Genomic DNA, 20,095 nt, shown 5'->3' with positions numbered 1-20,095 from the left:
CCCTCCCCCCTCTCATGTGCTCTCTCTCATTCTCTCTCTCTCTCAAATAAATAAATAAAATCTTTAAAAAAAAAAAAACTATCCTCTCTACTTCCAGGAAATATGGCTGAGTAGAAGGACCCCAAGCTCACCTCATCCCACATATACAACTAGATAATACTCACATCAGTGTAAATAACCCAGAAAATCACCTGAAGACTGGCAGAAAAAAAAACTCCACAACTAAATGTAGAGAAAAGGCCACATCAAAGAGGATAGGAAAGGCAGAGATATGGTCAGGTGCTAAATGGACTTATGGGCTAACTGCATGAGAGAGCCATGGGCACAGAAAAGGGAGAGAAACAGACCTTCACATTGGGGAACTTGCATGGAGAATTCCCATAGCATTTGGCTTTAAAAACCAGAGGGGCTGGATTTCATGAGTTCTTACAACCAGTGGGACTTAAAGCCTGGAGCTTTAAAAATCAGCAGACTGTGCTCTGGGAGAAAGATCCCAGAGGGTGATATGTCCATGACCTTAAAGAGACAGCACAGGAAACAGCCTGTGAAAATATAGCATAGAAGCAACAGTGTGAAAATCCCTGAGGCATACAGAAGAGAGTTATTGTGGAGCATGTCCCAGAGAGACAGAGATCACTGGGAGACTCTTCAAAGAACAAAGAAGCTGGCAAGTGCCATTTCTTTTCCCTGGCCCCCAGCATAAACACACACACACACACACACACACACACACACACACACACACACCCTTGCAGGGACCACCACAGCACCAGCATTCAGTACCTAACTTGCTTAAACCATGACCCAACCCTTAGTCCTAGCAATGTAGGTCCCCTCCCCCAGAAGACCAGAGAAAACCTTACCAACACCATGTCTCCAGACTGTTCATTTTGTGGGGCCTCAGTCCTGGCTGTGTTGATGGCCTGTCACCTTCCACAGAGGATGCACCCACTTTGTTAAAACTGCATGCCCTGCCTGGGCACACTTGCAGAACAGCCATGGCTGTACAGTCCCTGTGGGAGAAGACTGGAGTGCTGGCACTCACATTCCACCCACATTCTTGGCAGAGTAGCCCTGACTGGCTTCAGTCTCAGTAGTGGAGGCACATCCCCTATGGCAAAGAAACACCTTATAAAAAATGCATGCCCTGCCCACTACTTTCAAGATCAAGAGACCTAGCTGACCATCCTAACACACAGAAACAGATGCAGAGAGTTAGACAAAATGAGGAGACAGAGGAATATGTCCCAAATAAAAGAATGACAAAACCACAGAAAAAGACCTAAGTGAAACAGATATATATAATGTGCCTGATGAAGACTTTAAAGTTGTCATCATAAAGATAATCACTGGACTTCAGAAAAGAGTGGAGGACATCAGTGAGAACTGTAAAGAAGAGCCAGAAAACATAAAAAAGAAGCAATCAGAGATGATGAGCACATAAATAAAATTGAAAATACATTAGGTTGAATAAATAGCAGACTAGAGGAAACAAGAGCAACTTAGCAACATTGAAGAAAGAGTAATGAGTAAATCAGGGTGAGCATGTGAGAAGAAAAAAATATATGCAGAATGAGAATAGACTTAGAGAACTCAGCAACTTCACAGAGTGTAATAACATTCATATTATTGGAATCCCAGAAGAAGAGAGAGAAGGGGGGTGCAGAAAATTTATTGAAGACATAGAAGCTGAAAACTTCCAGAATATGGGGAAGGAAACGAAGATCCAGATCCAGGAGTCACAGAGATCTCCCAACAAAATCAACCCAGGGAGGTCCACACTAAGACATAGTAATTAAAATGTAAAAAAAGTAGTGATAAAGAGAGAATTTTGAAAGCAGCATTACAAAAGAAGATAGTCACATACATGGGAACTCCTGTAAGGCTATAAGCATATTTTTCACCAGAAACTTTACAGGCCAGAAAACAATGGCATGATATATTCAAAGTACCAAAAGAAGAAAAAAAAAATCTGCAACCAAAATACTCTATCCACCAAGGTTATTATTCAGAAGAGAAGGAGAAATAAAGAATTTTCCAGACAAACAAAAGCTAAAGGAGTTCATGAACAATAAACCAGCCCTACAAGAATGTGAAAGGGGACTCTTTGAGTGGGAAGGAACTACCATAAGAAAGAGTAAGTAAAGTAGGAAGCACAAAAGCAGTAAAGTATATCTATTAAAATCAGTCAACTCACAAAATAAAGGGACTAAAGTATGACACCATATACCTAAAACATGGGGAGGAAAAGAGTAAAGAATGTTTTCAAACTTAAAAGACCATCAACCAAAGACTGCTATTTGCTTAAGATGTTATATATGACAATAATGGTAACCACAAGTCAAAAATCAGTAATAGATATGAAAAAATAAAGAGAAAGGAATCGAAGTATATCACTAAGGAAAGCAAAATTATGAGAGAAGAGAGCAAGGCAAGAAAGGAACAGAAAAAAATCTATAAACACAACCACAAAAACAAATAACAGAATGGTAAAAAAAAAATACCTATCAATAATTACTTTTGAATTTAAATGGACTAAATGCTCCAATCAAAAGATATAGGGTGACGAAATGGATTTTAAAAACCAATAACTGTATATATGCTGCCTAAGAGAGACTCATTTCAGACCTAAAGACACATGCCAAGTGAAAGTGTGTATATGGGAACATTTATCACGCAAATGGGAATAAAAAGAAAAGCCAGAGTAGCAATACTTATATCAGACAAAAAGGACTTTAAAAAAAAGACTATAGGGGTACCCGGGTAGCTCAGTCATTAAGCGTCTGCTTGTGGCTCAGGTCATGATCCCAGGGTCCTAGGATCGAGCCCCGCATCGGGCTCCCTGCTTCATGGGAGGCCTGCTTCTCCCTCTCCTACTCCCCCTGCTTGTGTTCCCTCTCTCACTGTGTCTCTTTCTGTCAAATAAATAAATAAAATCTTAAAAAAGAAAAAGAAAGACTGCAACAAGAGACAAAGAAAGACATTGTATTGTCATTGAGTGGACAATCCAACAAGAAGGTATAAAAATTGTAAATATACATGCACCCCACATGAGCACACCCAAATTCATAAAACAATAACAAACATAAAGGAATTAATTGATAGTAATACAATAATAGTAGAGGACTTTAACACCCCACTTACATTGATGAACAGATTATCCAAAGAGAAAATGAGAAGAAAAGAGTGGCTTTGAATGACACACTGGACCAGATGGATCTAATAGATATATTCAGAACATTCCATCCTAAAACAGCAGCACACACATTATTTTCAAGTGCAAATGGAACATTCTTCAGAATAGATAATATATAAGACCACAAAACAAGCCTCAGGAAATTAAAAAAGATTGAAATCATACCATGCATCTTTTCTGGCCACAATGCTATGAAAGTAGAAATCAACTATAAGAAAAAGTCTAGAAAGAGCACAAATAGAGGGAGGTTAAATAGCATGCTACTAAACAATGAATGAATCAGCCAAGAAATCTAAGAAGAAATTTTAAAAATATGGAAACAAATGAAATTGAAAACATAATGATCTAAAATCTTTGGGATGCAGCAGAAGTGGTTCTAAGAGGGAAGTTTATAGCAATACAGGCCGATCTCAAGCAGTAAGAAAAATCTCAAACAACCTTAACCTAAAGGAGCTAGAAAAAGAACAACAAACAAAACCCAAAACCAAAAAAAGGAAGGAAATAATAAAGATTAGAGCAGAAACAAACAATATAGAAACTAAAAAATCCCCCTAAACAAAAAACACACACAACAAAACAGAGCAATGAAGATGAGGTGCTGGTTCTTTGACAAGATCAACAATCCTCTAGCCAGACTCATAAAGAGAGAGCTCAAATTACATCAGAAACAAAAGAGGAGAAATAACAACAAATAACAAACAGTATGGAGTTTCCCCAAGAAGTTAAAAATAGAGCTACCCTAAAACCCAGCAATTGCACTACTAGGTATTTACTCCAAAGGTACAAATGTAGTGATCCAAAGGGGCACCTGCACCCCAATATTCATAGCAGCAATGTCCACAATAGCCAAACTGTGGAAAGAACTGAGATGTCTATTGACAGATGAACGGATAAAGAAGATGTATATATATATATACAATGGAATATTACTCAGCCATCAGAAAGGATGAATACTTACCATTTACATTGATGTGGATGGCACTGAAGGGAGGGTATTATGCTGAGCAAAATAAGTTAATCAGAGAAAGATAATTATCATATGATTTCACTCAAATGTGGAATGTACGAAACTGTGCAGAGGATCATATAGGAAGGGAAGGAAAACTGAATGGGAAGTCACCAGAGAGAAAGAAAAATCATGAGAGACTCAACTATGGGAAACAAACAGGGTTGCTGGAGGGGAGGTGGGTGGGGGGATGGGGTAATTAGGTGATGGGCATTAAGGAGGACATGTGATGTGATGAGCACTGGGTGTTATATGCAACCGATGAATTATTGAACTCTACATCTGAAACTACTGATATACTATATGTTGGTCAAATTAATTTAAATTTTAAAAAAATGACTGTAAGAGATTATTATGAAAAATTATATGCCAAAAAACTAGACAATCTAGAAGAAATGAATAAATTTGTAGAAACATCTAACCTACCAAAATTGAAGTAGGAAGAAATAGAAAATCTGAACAGACCAATTACCAGCAATGAAATTGAATCAGTAACCAAAAACTCCCAACAAACAAAAGCACAGGACTGATGTCTTCACAGGTGATTCTATCAAACATTAAAGAAGAGTTAAAGGAGCTTGGGAAGATGGTGGAGTAGGAAGACCCTAAGCTCACCCTGTCCCACTTTTACAACTAGATATCACTCATATATGAATAAAGAGAGTGATTCCAAGACTGGCAGAGAAACTCCACAACTAAATATAGAGAAGAAGCCACATATGAGAGGTTAGGAAAGGCAGAAAAAGTGGCAGAAAAGGTGCCCACAGCAGGAAGCGAGCTGCAGGTGCAGAGAGGGGAAGACCCCAAGGAGCCCAAAAGGGGAAGATGAACTCCATGACATCTGACTTTGAAAACCAGAGGGCCTAAATTCCCTGAGTTTGTTTACCAATGGGACTAGGAGCCTGGTGCTTTAAATGTAAGTTGTTTCAGCAATGGGCCAGCTGGGAGGGTGAGTGATAGCTGCTATTAAAGAGATAGCAGACCTTGGAGAGGCAACATAGAAGTGACATTTTGTGCAATGCCTGGGGCAAATGGAAGGATTTTGAAACATGTAGGGGGACTTCTCAGGAGACAAAGGAACTGATAGGTACAATTTTCCTTCTTTGCCTCCCTGGCATAAACATAGGGCCACCTGCAGGAGGTAGCTGCCTGGACACTTGCTACCTAACCTGCTGGCAGTGCTCCCTGACCACAAGTTCAACTAAGAACTTGCTCACTCCAAGCCTGATGGCCTTGGCCTTAGGCTCTGTGCAAATTTGGCTAATGCCCTATCTGTATGCCTTGCCCAACTGCTGGGCACACAGATAGAGGGTGATCCAGCCCCTGTCATTCCCTCTGTGTGTCATGCCTTCAACTGCTGCTGCCGCCTCCATGTGCCATACCCCCAAACACCCCTATGGCCATCATGCTTCCAGGATCTGGCTTTGGACTAGGAACTCACTGAAGATTTTGCTAACTCTGCCACTCCACTTCTGAGCCCTCCTGCAGTCATACCCTTTCAGAGCCAGCCTGCTTTGGACTCACTAACACCACAGAGCAAGCATGGCCTACAATAGGCAGAGTCACTGCAGATGTTTGGAGTGAAAGGAAAAGTGACTCAAACACAAAATAAAGACACAAGCAAAACACATAGGAGATTCTCCTGAAGTGTCAGGTTCTGGCAAATAGGGGACACTGCATTGCAGGACAATATAGGACCTTTTCTTCATAAAGCCACTACTTTCAAGAGCAGAAAACATAGCTGACTTTCCTAACACAAACAACAGATCTAGAGAGGTAGTAAAAATGAGGAGACAGAAGAAGATATCCCAAATGAAAGAACAGGGCAAAATCACAGCAGGAGATATAAGCAAAACAGAAATAAGTAATATGCTTGATAGCAAATTTAAAGTAATGATCATAAAATTATTCACTGGAGTTCAGAAAAAGGTGGAGGACATCAGTGAGACCATTGACAAAAAGATAAAAAATAACATCACAGATGAAGAACTCAATAAATGAAATTAAAAATACAACTTGGATGGAATAAATAGTAGGCTATAGGAAGTGGAGGAACATATAAGTGATTTAGAGAATAGAATAATGGAAAGCAATCAAAACAAACAGGTGAGAGACAAACAAATGCTACATAATGAGAATAGAGTTAGAGAACTCAGCGACACCATCAAGTGTAACAACATTCAAATTATAGGGATCCCAGAAGGAGAATGGGGAGGGGGGGGGCAGAAAATGTATTTGAAGAAATAATAGCTGAAAACTTCCCAAATCTGGGGAGAGAAACACAGATGCAGATTCAGGAAACACAGAGATCCCCCAACAAATTTAACCTGAGGAGGTCCACACCAAGACACATTAGTAATTAAAGGTCAAAAAATAGTAATAAAAGAATTTTAAAGGCTGCAAGAGAAAAGAAGACAGTTACATACAAAGGAAGCCCCTTAAGGCTATCAGCGATTTTTCAGCAGAAATGTTATGGGCCAGAAGGGAGTGGTACAACATATTCAAAGTGCTAAAAGGGAAAAATCTGCAGCCAAGAATATTCTATCCAGCAAAACTATCATTTAGAATAGAAGGAGAGATAGTTTCCCAGACAAACAAAAGTTAAAAGAATTCATGACCACTAAACCAGCACTACAAATAATATTAAGGGGGACTCTGTGAGTGGAAAACAAAAACCATAAGTAAGAGTAAGAAAATTAGGCAGCACAAATGCCATATATATATATATGTAAAATTCAGTCAAGAGAAGCACAAAAAATGCAATGTAAAATATGATACCAAATATCTGAAACCTGTAGGGGAGAATATTTAATGAGTTTAAAATTTAGAGATCATCAGCTTAATAAAGACTGCTATATGCAGATGTTATATATAAACCAAATGGTAACCACATATCAAAACCTGATAATATATATGCAAAAAATAAAGAGCAAGGAATCCAAGTATATCACTAACAAAAACCAGCAATCCATGAAAGAGACTAAGAGAAGCAAGGATCAGAGAAAAACTGCAAAAATAACCACAGAAAAGTAACAAAATGGCAATAAATACATATATATCAATAATTAGTTTGAATGTAAATGGACTAAGTGCTCCAATCAAAAAACATAGAGTGGCAGAGTGGATAAAAAAAAAAAAAATAAGACCCAGGGGCGCCTGGGTGGCTCAGTCGTCAAGCGTCTGCCTTCGGCTCAGGTCATGATCCCAGGGTCCTGGGATCAAGCCCCACATCAGGCTCTCTGCTTGGCGGGAAGCCTGCTTCTCCCTCTCCGCTCTCCCTGCTTGTGTTCCCTCTCTCACTGTGTCTCTCTCTGTCAAATAAATAAATAAAATCTTAAAAAAAAAAATAAGACCCATCTATATGCTGCCTAGAAGAAAGTCATTTCTCACCTAAAGAAACCTGCACATTTAGAGTGAGGGGATGAAGAAATATTTATCATGCAAATGGATGTCAAAAGAAAGTTGGAGTAGCAATACTTAGATAAAATAGACTTTAAAACAAAGACTGTAAAAAGAGACAAAGCAGGACACTATACAATAGTAAGTGGGACAATCCAACAAGAAGATATAACAATTGTAAATATTTATGCACCCCACATGAGAGCACCAAAATATATAGAACAGTTAATAACAAACATAAAGGAATGAACTGACAGTAATACAATGATAGTAGGGGATTTTAACCCCCCACTTACACCAATGGACAGATCTTCCAAACAGAAAACAAACAAAGAAACAATGACTTTGAATTATACACTGGGCCAGATGGATTTAATAGATATATTCAGAATATTCCATCCTAAAACAGCAGCACACACATTCTTTAAAAATGTGCAGAGAACATTATCCAGAATAGATCACATATTAGGCCACAAAACAGACATCAACAAATACAAGAAGACTGAGGTTATACCATGCATCTTTTCTGACCACAACACTATGAAACTAGAGGTCAATCAACCACAAGAAAAAATTTGAAACAGCAACAGACACATAGAAGTTAAACAACACACTACTAAATGATGAATGGGTCAACAAAGAAATCTAAGAAGAAATTGAAAAATACATAGAATCAGAGAGGGAGACAAACCACGAGAGACCTTTGACTCAGGGAAACAAGTTGAGGGTTGCAGAAGGGGAGGTGGGTGGGAGGGATGTGTCAACTGGGTGATGGGTATTAAGGAAGGCATGTGATGTGATGAGTACTGGGTGTTATATGCAACTGATGAATTATTGAACACTACATCTGAAACTAATGAGGTACTATATGTTGGCTAATTGAATTTAAATTTAAAAAAAGAAAAAATATATAGAAACAAACGAAAATGAAAATGCATGGTCCAAGACCTTTGGGATACAGCAAAAGTGGTCCTAAGAGAGAAGCATATAGAGATACAGGCCTACTTTAGGAAACAAGAAAAATCTCAAACAACCTAACCTTACATCTAAAGGAGCTGGAGAAAGAACAACAAAGCTTAGGCCAGCAGAAGAAAGGAAATAATAAAGAGCAGAGGAAAATAAATGATATAAAAATTTTTTAAAAGGAATAAAACAGATCTATGAAACCAGGAGCTTATTCTTTGAAAAGAGCAACAAAATTGAAAAACCTCTAGCCAAATTTTCAAAAATAAAAATAAAGAACTCAAACAAACAAAATCACAAATGAAATAGGAAAAATTACCAACACCACGGAAGTACAAATAATTTTAAGAGAATATTTTGAAAAACTATATACCAACAAATAGGAAAACCTAGAAGAAATGGATAAATTCCTAGAAACACATTATCTAACAAAACTGAAGCCGGAAGAAATACAAAATTTGAAGAGACTGATTACCAGCAAGGAGATTGAATCAATAATCAAAAAACTCCCAATAAACAAAAGTCCAGGACCCCACAGCTTCACAGATGAATTCTACCAAACATTTAAAGAGTTAATACCTAGGGGCACCCAGGTTGCTCAGTCAGTTAAGCCTCTGCCTTTGTCTCAGATCATGATCCCAGGGTCCTGGAATAGAGCCCCATGTTGGGCTCCCTGCTCAGTTGGCAGCCTGCTTCTCCCTCTCCCTTTCCTCCTCCCCCCACTTGTGCTCTCATTTTTGTGCATGCGCGCTCTCTCTCTCTCAAACAAAATTTTTAGAAAAACACTTAATACCTATTCTTGTCAAACTAGTCCAAAAAATAGAAACAAAATTTCTAAATTCATTCTATGAGGTCAGCATTACCTTGATGCCAAAACCAGATAAAGACTCCCACTAAAAAAGGGAACTACAGGCTAATATCTTTGATGAATATAGATGTAAAAATCCTCAACAAAATACTAGGAAACCAAATCCAACAATATATTTAAAAAAATCGAAAACTATGATCAGGTTGTATTTATTCCCAGTATGCAAGTGGTTCAATATTCCCAAAGCAATCAACATGATACATCACATCAATAAGAGAAAGGGTAAAAACCATATGATTATTTCAATAGATGTAGAAAAAATATTTGACAAAGTATAACACCCACTCATGATGAAAGCCCTCAACCAAGTAGGTTTAGAGGGAACATACCTCAACATAATAAAGGCCTTCTATGAAAAACTGACAGCAAACATACTCAATGGGGAAAAGTGAGAGTTTTCCCCCTAAGGTCAGGAACAAGACAAGGTTGTCCACTCTCACCACTTTTATTCAACATAGTACTGGAAGTCCTAACCATAGCAATTAGACAACAAAAACAAATAAAGACACCCAAACTGGTATGGAAGAAGTACAACTATCACTATTTGCAGATGACATGATAATATATATAAAAAACCCTAAAGACTCTACCAAAAAAAACCCAAAAAACAAACAAACAAAAAAACCTACTAGAACTGGTAAATGAATTCAGGAATGACATAGGATAAAAAATCAATACACAGAAATCCATTGCATTTCTATACACTAAGAATAAAGTAGCAGAAAGAGAAATTAACAATCCCATTTACAATTGGACAAAAAGTAATAAAATAACCTAGGAATAAACTTAATCAAAGAGGTGAAAGAAGACCTGCTCTCTGAAAACTATAAAATATTGATGAAAGAAATTGAAGACAAAATAAAGAAATGGAAAGATATTCCATGCTCATGGATTGGAAGAAAAAATATTGTTAAAATGTCCATACCACCCAAAGCAATCTACAGATTTAATGCAATCCCTATCAAAATACCAAAAGCATTTTTCACATAACTAGAATAAACAATCTTAAAATTTGTGTGGGATCAGGAAGACCCTGAATAACCAAAGCAATCTTGAAAATGAAAAACAAAATTGGAGGTATCACAATTCTGGACTTCAAGTAATATTGCAAAGCTATAATAATCAAAACAGTATGGTATTGGCACAAAAATAGACACATAGATCAGTGGAACAGAATAGAATACCCACCCCAAATAAACCCACAATTGTATATTCTATTGATCATCCACAAAGGAGGCAAAAATATGCAATGGGAGAAAGATAGTCTCTTCAACAAATGTTTTAATAACTGGACAGCAACATGTAAAAGAATGAAACTGGACAACTTCCTTATGCCACATAGAAAAATAAACTCAAAATGTATTAAGGACCTAAATGTGAGACCTGAAACCATAAAAATCCTAGACCATAAAAATCCTAGAATAGAGCACAAGCAGTAATTTCTCTGACATTGGTCACAGCAACATCTTTCTAGATATGTCTCATGAGACAAGCGAAATAAGAGCAAAAATAAACCATTGGGACTACATCAAAATGAAAAGCTTCTGCACGTGAAGGAAACAACCAATAGAACTAAAAGATGACCTATGGAATAAAATAATATATTGCAAATGACTTATCAGATAAAGGATTAGTATTCAAAATATGTAAAGAACTTATACAACTTAACACCCAAAATCTTCATCATCATCATCATCCAATTAAAAAATGGGCAGAAGACATGAACAGACATTTTTCCAAAGAAGACATATAGATGGCTAACAGACACATAAAAAGATGCTCAACATCACTCATCATCAGGGAAATGCAAATCAAAACTGATGAGATAATTTCTCACACCTATGAAGATGGCTAAAATCAGAGGCTTAAGAAACAACTAGTTTTGCTGAGGACATGAAGAAAAAGGAACAATCTTATACTGTTTATGGGAATGCAAACTGGTGCAGCCACTGTGAAAAAGAGTATGGAGTTTTCTCAAAAAGTTAAAAATGGAACTACTCTATGATCCAGTAATTGCACTACCTGGTATTTATCCAAAGAATAAAAAATATTCATTTGGAGTGATGGAAGCCCATAAGTGTCCAATGATAGATAAATGGATAAAGAATATGTGGTATATATATATATATATATACATACCACATATATATATATATATATATATATATATATATATACACATACCACATATATATATATATATATATATATATATATATATATACACACAAAGGAATATTATCCAGTCATAAAAAAGAGTGAAATCTTGCTATTTGCAACAACATGGATGGAACTAGAGAATGTAATGCCAAGCAAAATAAGCCAGTCAGAGAAAGACAAATACCATATGAGTTCACTCATATGTGGAATTTAAGAGACAAAATAAATGACCAAAGGAAGAAAAGAAAAGGGACAAACCAAAAAAGAGACTCAACTATAGAGAACAAAGTGAGGGTTACCAGAGGGTAAGTGGGTGGGAACATGTATGAGCTGGGTGAAGGACACTCATCACTTATCTTGATGAGCACTGAGTAACAAATGGAACTGTTGAATAGTTATGTTTTATACCTGAAACTAGTACAACACTGTATGTTAACTGCAATGTAATTAAAATTTTAAAAATGGCCTCCCTTGTCAAGATAATTCTTATCTTCCTTCTTTCTGCTGGTTATGCAAACTGCAACAAGTGGGACATGTATCAGAGATCCCCCTTCAGGGTTTTGACTTCATTTTAAATGAGGTTTTTTTTTTTTTAACTCATTTTTACAAAAGTCACTCACTAAATAATGCTCCCACACAACTGAAGTATCTGTCAGAGCACTTAGGGTATTCAGAGAATGCCTGGTAGGAACTAGTAACATTATGATACTTCGAGGATCTTTTTTTTCCCCCCCAAGAACCTTCCCACTCAACTTCAGAACAGTCTGAAATAAAGATTTCTCCAGTGAAGAAGTGGAGCCATGGCAGGATCTTTGAATTTTACAGCATTGGGATAGCTTACTATGATAATTATACATAGAAACTGCTCCAAAGACCAGAGAACAGCAAGAGAACCATCAATGACAGACAATGAAATCAGTCACGTGCATGAGGGCCAGGATAGTGGGGTTTTTCCTTCCCTGGAAGAGTGGAACAGTCAACTGCTGGAGCTCAGGACAATACACACATGTTAACCAGATCAAACTCTGGGATTGGCACCACAGTAAAGAAAGGAGAAAAGACAGTCCAATTTTTATGATTCAGTGCTTGAGGGCCAGAAGGAAGTATGTGTAACATGCAGTAGTAGACTGAATGAAGAGATCAAGTCCTATCCCTAGAATATGTAAATGTTACTTTAGGGAGAAAAAGATTCTTTGCTGATGTGATTGAATTAAAGATTTTGAGATTGAGAGATTATTTTGGATTATCTGGGTGGGCCCTAAATGTAACCACAAGTGTACTTATAAGGGAGAAACAGAAGAGCCTTGACACAAATTGCAGAGAAGACAATGTGACTGAGGCAGAAATTGAAGTGGTGCAGCCACAAGTAAGAAATGCTGGTAGTCACCAGAAGATTTAAGAGGTAAGGTATGGATTCTTTCTTAGAGTCTCTGGGAGGAGTACATCCCTTCAACACCTTGATTCCGCCCAGTGAAAATTATTTGGCATTCTGGCCTCCAAGTTGGTGTAAGTTTGTTATAACAACCACAGGAATCTAATACAGATGCCTACCATGTATGAAAACCTATAACAAGTGCTTCACATATATTCATCAATTGTTGGCACAACTGCAATTTTAAGTTCTATTGTTGCATGATTAATTTTTAGAAATATGAGGGACACCTGGGTGGCTTAGTTGGTTAAGTGTCTGCCTTTGGCTCAGGTTGAGATCTCAGGGTTTTGGATCAAGCCCAGAGTGGGGCTCCCTGCTCAGTGCGGAGTCTGCTTCCTCTCCTCCCTCTGCCCCTCTCTCCACTTGCGTTCACTCTCTCTCTCTCAAATAAATAAATAAATAAATAAAATCTTTAGAAATATAAAACCTTAGACAAAAAGATGCTATATAACTCACCCAAACTTCTTGGTAAGTGGCCTAGATTGAGGCAAGTGTACAAATAAATAGAATATAAGGTCAACTCTTTCCTTGTAGATTTTAGTTATTTATTGACAGAGAGAGAGGGAGAGCACAAGCAAGGGGAGCGGCAGGCAGAGGGAGAGGGAGAAACAGGCTCCCTACTGAGCATAGAGTCCATTGTGGGGCTCTATCCCAGGACCCTGGGATCATGACCTGAGCCAAAGGCAAACACTTAACCACCCAGGCACCCCTAGGTCAACTCTATGTCTCTTTTGTGTTCCAATGCCAAGGTCACATAAAGAGATGCTTAATACGTGTTCATTAAATTAATAAAGTTATATAAAGGGCATAAAATTAAAAAAAAATAGTGTTCCAGGGATTTTAAGGGAAAAGGAAATTAGAGAAGGCTTGGAGAGACTGAAAAGATATCATAGAAGAAGTGGAGAATATATAGGAGATGGAACTGTGAAGGGAGAGATGGGATGGTGGAGAGGAAATTTCAAAAGAGCACCTCCACTGTGCAGTGATAACTCTTGTTAGGCCAAGCCTAGGTCTGCCTTGTTTGTCTTCCCAAGTGATTCATCCCTGCCTCTCTTCCTGGACTTAGCTCAAGCTGCTTCCTCTTTGGGGGAACCCTTATTTTTCTGGGTTGTCTATTCAACTCTGGCCTTTCCTCAAGTCTCAGTCTAAAGCTAAGAAGTCTTCCCAGACATGCACTTCTCCAGTTCTCCCTCTCAAAAGTGTCTCATATACACCTTGGTGGCCCAGTCAATTGAGGGACTGACTCTTGATTTCAGCTCAGATCATGATCTCATGGTCCTGGAATGGAGCCCCACATCAGGCTCCACACTCAGCAGGGTGTCTGCTTGAGGTTCTCTCTCCCTCTGCCACTCTTGCTTGTGCTCATTCTCTCTGTCTAAAATACATGAACCTTAAGAAAAAAGTGCCCCATATGAATTAGTCTAGAACTCCCCAGCCTAACTCAGCTGACTCAGAGCCACACTAATTAAAATTAGTCTATACATGCCTTAAGACTGTTATTATGGGTCACTCATGTATCAGAACACAAAATATGGATTCAGAAATGATTCAGAATTGATGGGCTAAAGCCAGGAATTATAAAATTACACATTAATTCATTTGACCAATTTATTCCAGAGCTAATGACAGTTTCTGGAGGAACATGTACACAAAACACATGCCCTTCCCCCACAACCTGCTCCCTTTAAGGAAAGAGGTCACAGTCTTACTCAGACCTGCCATTGTAGTGTGAAAGCAGCCATGAGCAATATATAAATAATGTGTAATAGAGTAATAACTTTGTTCCAAAAAAAACTTTATTTAACAAAACAGGTAATTGATCCATGGGTTAGAGTTTGCTGATCCCTGAACTAAGTTATAAGTCATTGAAAATTGGAGGATATGGGGATAAAGTGATGAAAGGATGGACATAGCTATGGAAAGAGAGAAAGTTTAAGTTTCCAAAGATAATCAGTAATTCTTATTAAGCACTCAAAATGAAGTAAATGCTTAATGACATTTCCCTCCTTGAACCCTTTCAGAGATTCTCCATTATTTATAGAATAAAGACCAAAAATATTTGACTGGCACTGAAAGTCAGCATTTTGATTGGAAGTGGCTATGTGAGATAGGATTATGACTAACCCTTATCTCACTTCTTTATTTGTTTTGTTTATTTGTTTGCTTGTTTTTGTTTTTTAAGATTTTATTTATTTATTTGACACAGAGAGAGAGAGCACACAATCAAGGGGAGGGGCAGGCAGAGGGAGAGAGAGAAGCAGGCTCCCAGCTGAGCAGGGAGTCAGATGCAGGGCTCAGGCCTCAATTGCAGGACACTGGGATCATGACCTCAGCTGAAGGCAGACGTTTAACAGACTAAGACACCCATGCACCCCAAAGCTTCTGTATTTGTAATGTAAGATAGAATAAAATTATAAATTTACAAGAATGACACCAAATATAAAATGAGTAAGAATAAAGATGAGAGCAATAAATGGATGAGAGTATGTGAGGCAATGGCTGCTTGAGAAGCTTTGTTTCTTAGGCAAGGAATGGGGTTGATAGGAACAAGTTTTAAGGTCTGAAGTTTCATAGGGTCATAGATGAAAAGTAGTGGGATAAATTGAGTTGAATCTAATTTCAATATTTTGTTTTCTCAATAAAACATGGCCATATCATCAATTTTTCCTTATTTTTCATTTTATTTATCAAAAATTTCCTGGTTAAAAAATATAATAATAAAATGGCTAGTAGCATGAGTTACAAAATGTTGGGATCAACTCCTGGTTATTTCATTATATATGGATCCTATGCAATTTGTTTAAATTCTCCAACTTAAGGTTGTTGGGTTTTTTTTCCAATTATAATTGTTTCTTCTTATTGCTGTGAAGATTATTTGAGGTAATGCTTATAAGGAACTAGAACAATGGCAGGCTCCCAGTACTCACTTAATATATGGCTGTGGCTTATAATTATAATTATTATTAATTACTGGGTCTTCCATGAGATTCTTTGGAGATTTTTCAATGAATAGGAGGCTATGAAGGTTGCTGAGGACTTACCTCAAGGCAGCAGGTCCTCCACAGTTTCGAAGACTGCTGCTGAGTTGGTTATGTCAATGATTCTAATTACAGTATTTTTTTCCACTGTGCTAACCCTGTAGGATCACAGCAAAGCAAATATGAGAATAATAAAGCTAAAAATTTATTGGGAACTGAGATGAGTCTTTTTCTAAATATTTCTTGGGCACAGAATGAAGGTCTTAGGGAATTTTCTTTAACTCATTCTCAGTTATTATTTCACTGATAAGCTTGTAGATCAGGTAGAAAAAATAAATTACCCCCAGTTTTGTGAGGACACCAAGGCTCACAGGGTTTAGACAAGTTGCAAGGATTTAATCTTACCCATTTCCTGTAAGGATTTAAAATCACCCAGACTTGGAGTCTATTTCTTCCTTCTCTGAAAATCCAAGGTCCTAGAGCAGGGAGTTTTTCTTATGGACCCAGTGAAGTTATCTTGATAGTATCATATGTTCTACAGAAGGAGAGGGATGGGCAGAAATTCTATACACAGAAATCTCAGGTTGTAATTGGAGGAGATTTTTCTCCCAACTTTGAGACCATGGGTGGGGGCACATTCCTGACAGCTGGTTTTAGCTTAAAGCTGAGGCCCAGAAGTGGAAGATCTGCTGGGGCATGTGCAGTGTCCTCTTGGTCCTCTCTCTTTCTCTACTCCTTGTCTTCATCTTTGAGAGTGAGTCAAGGCCTTGAACTGCTCCTAAGATGATAAATGAGTAAGCTCAGAACAGAAGCTCCCCTAACTTATCAGTCACCTCTCAAGTGGAGATAGCAGTGAGGCTTGACTAGCAATGAATCCTCCTAACAAGATGCTCCTCGACATGTAGACACTTTAATGAGCCTGCCCAGATCTGTGGCCTGACACCAGGGCAGAGGGAGAGAGAGAATAATGAGATGTCTCTGTCACAGGGACAGGGAGAAATAATGCACATGGTCAGAGGGACAGTTAATTCAACTAAAATATAAACCTCTTGTCAGGAATCAATTACTCCTTGGTGATGGCAGGTTGATTGATTGGCAGGGGCTGGAGGTGGAGACCAGAGGGAAAGGAGAGAGGTTGTATGGAGTGAAAGAGAGGGGACACTCACTTACCACAGGGTTCTATAGCAGGCTCAACTGTGCTCATAGCACCCCCTTCAGGAAAGCTTTATTGACCAACTCTATTATAAAGAGTAACTTTAGCCTTTGGGATTGTAGCCATGGAAAATCCTCCACAATTTTTATAATTTATTATTCTGCTTCCAACATTTGACCTTGCCTAGTAGGAGTGGATGATAAAGGTAGATTCTCAGTCTCAATAATAATTCTCAAGAAGACAATTCTCCTACTTCCCTAGAGAATCCATTTTAGTGATACCAAAAGCCCTGAAATATTTGCCAAAAAGTGAGATTATATTCAAATAAATGGAAGATTATTTTTCTGATGCTGAGCATTTGAATGCTGATGGGTCAATTGAGAAATATTATGAAAACATAGGGAACTTGGAGATTGCAAAAGAAAAGAAACTGAAGAAGTGAAGATCACGGCATGTGGGGGAGAACATGGTGGTTCAGAGTTTGGATTCTAGGGTGGATTTCTGGCTCTCAGGCCCAACTCTGTTGCTGTGTAAACTTGGAAAAATTATTAAGCCTTCTGTGCCTTGGTTTCTTCATCTTTAAAATATGGAAATATATGCTTAGGGTTGAGGATGCAATGATATGTGTCAAAAGCTAACTACACAAACAATGATTTTGATTTAATAGGAGAAAGATGGTTTATATTTTGGGGAGAAATAATAATAAAAAAAATTCATGAAAATTCATAAACCTCCAACCCTGTCCTAGTTTATTCAGGCTGGTATAACAAAATATATGATAAACTGGGTGACTCAAACAACAAACATTTATTTCTCACAATTATGGAGTCTGGGGAGTCCAAAATTAAAATACCAGCAGATTTTATGTCTGATGAGGGCCTGCTTCTTGGTCACAGATGGCTGTCTTTTAGCTGTGTCCTCACATGGCAGAAGGGGCAAGGAATATTTTCTACAAAGAAACTAATCCTATTTGGGAGAGTTCTATCTTCATGAGCTAATGAAGACCCCACAAACTAATAGCATCACATTAGGGATTAGGTTTCAACACATAAATTTTGGAAAGACATAAACATATCATCCACAGCAAACTCTCACCTCTCACTTGAGATGTTGCAAAAGTGCCTGTCTGATTACTTTTATTTTCAATGAGAAGTGAACCCATTTTATCTGCTAACACTGGGGATGGGATGAGGATACAAAATGGTTAACAAGGAGAAGAATGTGTAAAATAGACATTATGGAAGTGGTAGAGTGAAGTTGTCTGAGAAACATGGTAAGATAGTAAACTGTGTTGGGGTAGGAATCATAAATATGTAGTGATATTAAAAGTATAGACAAACAAAAAGGCATATTTGGTATCTTTAAAGGTTGGTGTTGAGCAAAGAAACTACAATGCAGTGAGGATGGGACAAGAAAGTTGAATTTTTCTGTAAGGAACACAGATTTAAAGTATTTAATGAAGAAAATAAAATTTACAAGGACCAGATAGATGGATGGATGGATGGGCAGATGGACAGACAAATGTATAGATAGCCAAAACCAATGGACAGCAGGTCTTAATGAGAATAAATAGTCATTACAAGTAGGCTACTTGAGCTCATGGGGTAGAAGGAAAGGATATGGTCAGAGTGGGCTATTTGAATTCATGTTGAAGATGCAACAGAGTTTGATGATGACAAAGTGTAGGGCATGACCATGGGTGTAGCTGTGAAGTTGAGAAAAGATCCCTAGAGATGAAAATGTTAGGGTTGAGAGGCCAGGTTTTCATGTTTAGGTGTTCACATGGGTAGTGAAACCTCAAGATGACAGAACTAGAGGAGAGAGGGACTATGAATGGGTGCTGGCATCTTCAATAAGGATAGGGATAAAGGAATAGGAGGCCAGTGGGTGACTATAACTTGGAGGGAGGGTATTGGGTCCCTACAGAACCTGATGGCAGCAGCCTTAAAGGAGGGTGCAAGTATCCCACTAACAGCAACAACAATTGTCCCTTGTCCTCCTACACCTCCCCCCTAATCACTACTTTCCTCTCACAGATGCTGGTTTTGACTTCTTGTTTATTGTGCTTTATTCTCTAGTGTTGTGGTAGTATCAGGAAACACTATTTTATAAAATGCAAATGCATTCAGTTTGCTGCCTCATTTACAAAGATAATTTTCCCATTAAAATCATCTTTGTTTTAATATTCTTATTAACTTAGAAATGACCTATCTCTTAAGCATTCATTATTATTTTTTTCTATATATTTCCCATTAGATTTTACATGATTTGGGCTTTATACTTTTTAAACAATTGATAGTCCGGAAACAAACATCTAATTACCAGTGGATGAGAATCTTCCCAGCTCAAATTCCTCTCAGAGTAGTAGGAGGTTAGTGTGTTATCTTAAAGATCTTGTAATCCTTGTAACTAAAACATTACTTGAACTCTAATGTGAGATTTATAAGATAACTGAAGGAAAGATTTCCCTGCAGGAAAGATTTGTAGCAGCCTATAATCTAATTTTCATGGTCACTATGGTAGGACAGCATCTTCCTTGCTTATCTTCTGGAGGTCAGCACCCTTATCACAAGCTATTATATTTAGGCTATAAATAAAGAACCATTTTTGGCAGAGGCCCTAGCTTAGGTGACATGTCTTCACTTTTACAAAGTGCTGAGATGCAGAATCCCAGAGCAAAAGGGACAGTGTTTTCTTTAATCTTTGTATCTTAGTGGTTTAGACACAGTGATAATAATAAGAGCTACAATGTATTGACCATTTATCTTCAGAGCACTAAAGAAACACTTAACATGCATTCTTCTTCTCCTTCTTGTTTTCATTTTTCTTTTCTCCTCTTTCTTCCTCTTCTTTTTCTTCTTCTTCCTTTTCTTCTCCTCCTCCTCCTTCTTCTTCACCATTATTATTATTGTTAGTGTTATTAGTGAGAACACTTAATAT

The sequence above is a fragment of the Neomonachus schauinslandi genome, chromosome 11 (genome assembly GCF_002201575.2).
Source record: "Neomonachus schauinslandi chromosome 11, ASM220157v2, whole genome shotgun sequence".
Taxonomy (NCBI): Eukaryota; Metazoa; Chordata; class Mammalia; order Carnivora; family Phocidae; genus Neomonachus; species Neomonachus schauinslandi.
Note: the sequence above shows the minus strand (reverse complement) of the source record.